At 42.1% G+C, this 6490-nt stretch overlaps 1 protein-coding gene across 3 annotated transcripts in view; it reads left to right on the forward strand.

The window, feature by feature from the left end:
* The window catches only part of RAB30 (RAB30, member RAS oncogene family), an 85183-nt gene that overhangs the window by 32732 nt on the left and 45961 nt on the right, over positions 1-6490 (forward strand). Inside the window, exon 1 of one of the 3 annotated variants that reach the window (XM_019643556.1) lies at positions 597-989. The exons of the other annotated variants lie outside the window; for them this stretch is intronic. The gene's annotated coding sequence lies outside the window, so the exon portion shown is untranslated. Of the gene's footprint in view, positions 1-596; positions 990-6490 lie in introns of those variants that run through there. 3 annotated transcript variants of the gene reach the window in all.

Below are 6490 nucleotides of genomic sequence, written 5' to 3' on the forward strand. Positions count from 1 at the left end.
GCTGTTAGGGTGAGTGTTTTAATATGGGGGGCTCTAGGATGAGATAGACCTGGGTTCAAATCCTTGCCATGTCATATCCTTAACCAAGTTACTTAACATCTAGCCTTAGTTTCCTCATCGAAAATGGGGATAATAACAATCCCTGTTTTATCTGGTTGCTATGAGGATTAGATGATATAGTGCATGCAAAAATCTTAGCTTTGTTCTAGGCCCATAGCTGATGTTCAGTAAGCGACGATTCTTTTTATTAGTCCGGACAGGTCAGGACTCTGATGAGCCTCACCCATACTGAACTTTGAGTCTTGGTTCCCCGCTTGCCAGTTGTTTGCCTCGGACAAGTTATCTAACTTCTCTGAGTCAGTATCCTTATCTGTTACATGCAATTTGTAATTTGTACCTCCTGGTGAAGGCAGAATGAGATCAGAGCTCCTGACACATAGTGAGTGCTCAAAATATTAGTTTCTTTCACCTTTGGTTGTCGAGTATCTGAAATACGGCCTCTTTAAGCTTGTTAAGATTCCTCACCAGCCTTGTATACAGCTGTGTTCAGACAGCTTTGGCAGAAGGAAAGAGGCTTTTTCAAAAATGACTGTTTCATAATCTGTTGGCTCAGATCTGTTGCTGCCACACCCTGTGCCTCTCAGGGTCCCTGGGTCCTACTGCAATTAGCATGTGCCTTGCCTCTCACCTACATGACCCCGGAAAGTGGCTGCTGGGGAAGGCTACTGCATGCAAAATGGATTCTCTTCCCTGCTCTTTGGGGGTAAAGCTGGCTCAGGGATCCTTAGCTGCAGGAGGAGGGGCTGGCAGGCCTGAACTGCAGTTGGACTTCGTAGCCAAGAGTTTTCTGGTTTTCATTAAAATTCTCTGGCTGTCTTTCGGGATTGCTCCATTGACTGTGATTCAGTGCTGGAGCTGGTTGTGCTGTTCTCTCAGCTACACACACCCATCGAAACCACAGTGATCCTGAGGACGAGAGAAAAGTGAAGGTGGGAAACAGGCTGGCTAAGGGGCCTCACTCAGCAGTCTTTGTGTAAGGGACTCCCGTCTACGGCTGCCAAGCTTGAATTGTTTGACGTCTTAAATACAGATGGGGAGACAGACATAGCTGAGCTGGGCATGGAGAGCAGAGAGAATCCTCTTACAGCTTACCCTTGATGATAGACTTGTTCTTGAGGGNTTTTAAGGGGAAGAGATGTAATACAAGATATTCTCATTTGTAGGCGTTTGAGAAATCCCTTAAAATAGAAAACACATGAATATTTGTTTTCTAACACAAAATAATTCAAAGACCTGCCCATGTTTCTTGCCAAAGCTTTTTCCTTTTCAAGTTCCAGCCAACCCACCCCAATTTTTTTTTCTGATTTTATCAGTGAGAAAAACCCAGTGATTGCTTACTATTAATACCAACTTTTGAACGTTTCTTATCTATTAATGAATCTTGCTTTTTAACTCTGTTGGTGTCTACTACCCCTGATTTACTGCAGTTCATATCTGCATCACCTCCCCCTTCAGCAGTGGTAGTTGTTTTTGTTAAAAAGGGGTAGGAGGTGGAGGATGGCAAAAAGGGTAAGAAGGAGCCGCTCATTACACGTGGCTGCTGTGTGACCAGGCAAGGATTCGATGTCACCATGCGCTGGAGCTAGGTATGCATTTATTCTTTCTTTCTTGTATTGAAAACTTTCAAATGAATAGATTAGTGCAAAGGACACTCAAAAACGCTTAGATTTCCTAATTCTTAACATTTTGCCACATTTGCTTTATCTTTATATATGCAGATCTGTGTTTTTTGGGGAGGGCGTACATCATGATAGTTTATCTCTAAATATGTCAGTATTTATCTCTACAATAACATTATCAAATGTCCTAGAAATTTAGCATGGATTCCATAATATACAGTCTATATTTAAATCTTGCCTTCAATCACTTACCTTTTGCTGCATAACAAATCATGCCAAACTTTGTGGTTTAAAAAAACACACACCATGATCCTGTGGGTTAACTGGATGGTTCTAATGTGCTCAGCTGAGCTTGGCTGGGCCCCCTCAACGTCAGCAGTCAGGATCCACCAGGGGCTGGCTGTTCAAAGTTGCCCTTACTTTGGATGGCTTGTCTCCACTCCAGAGGGCCTCTCCTCCTCCAGCAGAACAGGCCAGGCTTGTTCCCATGCATGTAGGCAGATTCCAGGAGAGAATGGAAGTGTGCAAAGCCTTTTGAGGCCTAGGCTTGGAGCTCACACAGCATAACTTCTGTTGCAGTGTAGTGGCCAAAGACTATATCACAAGCTCCTATGATGAAAGAAGCTGTAAGTCATATTGCTCAGGAGCATGGAGATAGTGGCCTGCACAATTGCAGCATTTTTGCAAACCATCTATCATACCCCTATTGTTCAAAGAATATTATAATAATGTTCCTTTTATAATGTTAATAATGTAATTGTTGTTGTTTTTTAAATCTGACATCCAATCAAGTATTGCACATTAAATTTAGTTGGTATGTATTAGGTTGTCGTAAAGGTCATGATGCATTTTTGCAATGAAAAACATAGAAAAAAATATGTCATGACTTTCCCGACAACCAGTATCTTTAGTCTCTTTTAATCCATGTTCACCTCTTTTTTTGTGTGTTTTATGACATTCATATTTTTAAGACTCCAGGTCTGTTTTCTTAATAATATCTCACAACCTGAATTTGTCTAGTTATTTCTCCATGATTTTATGTGGGTGAAACACTTTTGGCGAGAATTTTAAATCACTGATGTTGTATACTTCCCATTGTTTCACAAGGAGAGGCACATAATATTAGTTTATTCCATTATTGGTGATGCCCAGTGCCATCACTTGGCTCAGGTGAGGTCTGACAGATTTTACAATCATAAAGGTGCCAGTTCCTGGAGATAGTTTTGCCTTAAGTCTGGACATTTGGTGCTAAAGTTCTTGCAATCACATCAGCATATATTTATTTATTAGATACCTATTGTGTGTCTAGTCTTGAATTTAGTACTATGGAGGATCTAAAAGAATGGTAAGAAATGTTGCCTGTCCGATGGAATATACAGTTTTCATGAGGTTGAGTTACTCTTTTAAAAACTGAACAAAGAGTACAGGAGTGGTTATTCTAAGTTAATGATTAGTTTATAAAAACTCTTCATGGAAGTATAATATACATAAGAGAAGCGTACATAGAAGCATACAGCTCGATAAAGTTTTCAAACTGAACATGCCAGTGGAAACCAGCACCCAGATTAAGCAACAGAATATAAGCACATCTCAATAAGCCTGATTTTTACCTGTATAGAACTTATAGCCAAATGATGGTTGTCCTTTTCAATACCAATTTATGAGTGGCCCAAGAAAATCAATATTCTTTTAAGCTCAAATGGTGTTATCTAACGGTCCCTCTCTGTATTCATCAAGCTTGAGTCAGAGTAACATTCACTAAGCCCATCCATCACTGTGTCTCCTGCTGTCACAGTGCAGGAGGTGACTTCTCTTTTCCCAAGCGTAGCCTTTTCCTGTGTATTCTGTTCTGCCTCTCTTGACTGCTTTGGGTCTGGTTTTCCTTCTAGTTCTAGCTTGTATCTCCTCCGTCTGTCCTCTGTCTTCAGCTTCTTCTCTTCTTTGGCTCCTGCTCCTCACCCTCTACACTTCGCAGCAACCCTTCTGCTCCTCATCACGCTGCCGTTGTTTCCCTCGCCTTTTTATCGCCAAACTGCTTAAAACACTGTGTCCTCTTCCTCTTTAACCCATTCATCCAAATGCCCTTTGAGACGTGGTGTCCTTTCCCACAGTTCTAGTGAAATTTGTCAGCAAACGCCTAGTTATTACGTCAGCTTTTGTTCTCTTGGGTGCTGCTCCCTTGGGAAGCCTTCTCCTCTTTTCCTTGAGACTGTCCTGTCCCTAGGCTTCCATTGATTGTGCTCTCCTAGCCTTCTGCCAACTGCCCTGAGCACCCCTCTCTCGCAGTTTGACTTCCCCCAGGAAGAACAACAGTAATTCCAGCTTCTTTCTGACTGTATGGGAATGACACATCTTAGGACCTTTTTTCATGGACTATGGGTCATTGTGTTGGCAATTTATCTGCAGTTTGAAGATTGTGGTTTTAATCGTAAACTCTCAATTAAATTGATGTAAATTCTCTGCAACCTTAGTTTTTTTATGCTATGCCTGGTAGGCACTCAATAAATGTTTGTTGGAATCATTCATTCAATTATGTATATGTTCAATAAATATTTACTAAATGGTCATTTAATTGAATTGTTTGTTAAATTTAACAATAGTTTACATCTTTTTTCGAATTATGTAAGTATGGTTTTCTTTCAGCCTTTGCTGAAGTTTATTTGCTTGTGTTTTTCTAATTTGAGCCATTACTAGCTATATGACTCTTGGTTAAGCTATACTTAATCTCCAGAAATATTTCCTAATTTTAACACAGGTATACTAATAGTGCCTACCTTCTGGGATTTTGTAAGGATTAGATGAAAAAATGCACGTGGATCACATAGCACAGGCCAGCATATAGTTTTGGCTCAATACACGTTGGTTTTCATTATTATTCTTACTATAATGCGTCAGACACTGGACTTTGGTCTTCAAAGCAATTATTTTGTGTTAGGCATGATTTTTTTTCATTTTTCAAAGAAACAAACCGAGACTCAAAGGTTTTACATATGCAACTTGCCAGATATCACAGAGCTAATAAATTGCAGGTCTGGGATATCTGATTCCATAGCTTGTGCCTTTTACCTACACCAAAAGCCTTACAGCATCTTGCATGACACTTAGAAGGCAACTAGGAGTTATGTTAGAGTGACTGAAACAAGCTAATATTATTCTCATTAGCCTTTTAAAAGGTAGGATTTACCAAGGAAGTTGCATCCTGTTGTGGAAACTCCAGTCCTGAAGGTTAGATTAATAAAGATTTTATCTTAGAACCACAGAGTTCTAGGGTTTAGGAGGATGTTAGGTTTAGAAGGATTTGCCCACCCTGTTACTGAATTCTCTAACCATTTAGCCAAGAGGTCATCTGGTTTATTCTTTAACACTTCCAATGACAAGGATGTCATCAGTACCCAGGGCAGCTCATTCCACTTTCCACAGCTCTACCCGGGAGGCAGGCCTTCCTTACATCAGCTGAAGTCTTCTGTGTCTGCCCTGATGCCTAACTCTTGTCCCCTCCCTGCATGATTTCCCTCTTCCACGCAGTAACCAGAATTATCTCTTTAAAACACCAATCAGACAATGTCACTCCCCTAATTAAAACTCTTCTTTGATTTCCCGTTGCCCTTATGACAAAATCCAAACTCTTCTTTTCTGTGGTCAACAAGCCCCTGCCTCATCCCAGACATTCTTTCCTCCTCGTTGCTTGCTCAGCCTTGGTCCTTGGTGGGACGTTTTCCTGCCGACAGCGCCTGGGCTTCTTGTTCCTTCTGCCTGCACTCCTCTTTTCCCAGCTTTGCAAACGGCCGGCTCATTCTCATCTTTCAGGTCTCGGCTGAGAGGCCTTCCCTGATCGCTCATCTAAGGCCCTAATCTCATCATCCTGTACCCATCTCTCAGATCCCCTTGTCTTCTCCCCTCATGAGAATCCAAGTTCTTTGGTGACTGGACCGAGGCTACCATGTTAGCAGTAGTCTCCTCTACAAGTGGCACAGTAGCTGTCCATAGAGGGTGCTCAGTAAATGTCTGAGGAATAATGAATGGCCTCATGATTGACTGAATGTAGGGGTGCTGGAGTCATTAAAAATGGATTTAAATCTGAGCTTTGCCACTTCCTGTGTGACTTTGGGCACATTACAGTACCTCTCTGGGCTTCAGTTGCCTCTTCTGTAATCTAGCAATCTTATCTACCTCACAGAATGTTGTGAAGATGAATTCATAATCAGATGTATATGTACCTGCCACAGTACCTGGCACATATGAGGTGTTCAGTCCAGCTCAAAGCCTGGTGCTTAATTCTGAACATGTGTAGAAGAGTTCTGATAAATGGAACCGTTTATATAGTGTGCCTGTGTGTGCAGGACCCATAGCCTGGGGGTAAGATGCCTGTGACACCCCTCAGGTAATACTTGCCTGCCTGGGGTGACAGTCCCAACCCTGGATATCCATTGTTGCGCTGAGTGATGCTCAACGTGATAACCCAGAGGTGCCAAGCCTTTACCGGGTCACTGAACATTCACTCCAAAAAACTGCATGATCAAACGTGACTCGTGTGGCCCATCTCTTGTCAACATGGATTGGGATGCTCTGTCTAGACAGCTGTCTCCCTTGGGAAATCACAGTTGCTCTAAGAAGTGGCACACGGTCTTCCTGTTGAGAATACCAAATAGGCCTGTGAGCTGTTCTGTGGAGAGCGGGTGGAGTGTACTGTGAGGTGTGTGGGCCTGTGGAGCAAAGCCTTCAGGAAGGAGCTGTCAGCCTCTATACTCACAAGCATCTCAGGATCACGGTGGTAGCCTTCTCTTTCACATATGCAGTGTCTACAGAGCCCA

This window comes from Hipposideros armiger, unplaced genomic scaffold (genome assembly GCF_001890085.2).
Source record: "Hipposideros armiger isolate ML-2016 unplaced genomic scaffold, ASM189008v1 scaffold_79, whole genome shotgun sequence".
Lineage (NCBI taxonomy): Eukaryota > Metazoa > Chordata > Mammalia > Chiroptera > Hipposideridae > Hipposideros > Hipposideros armiger.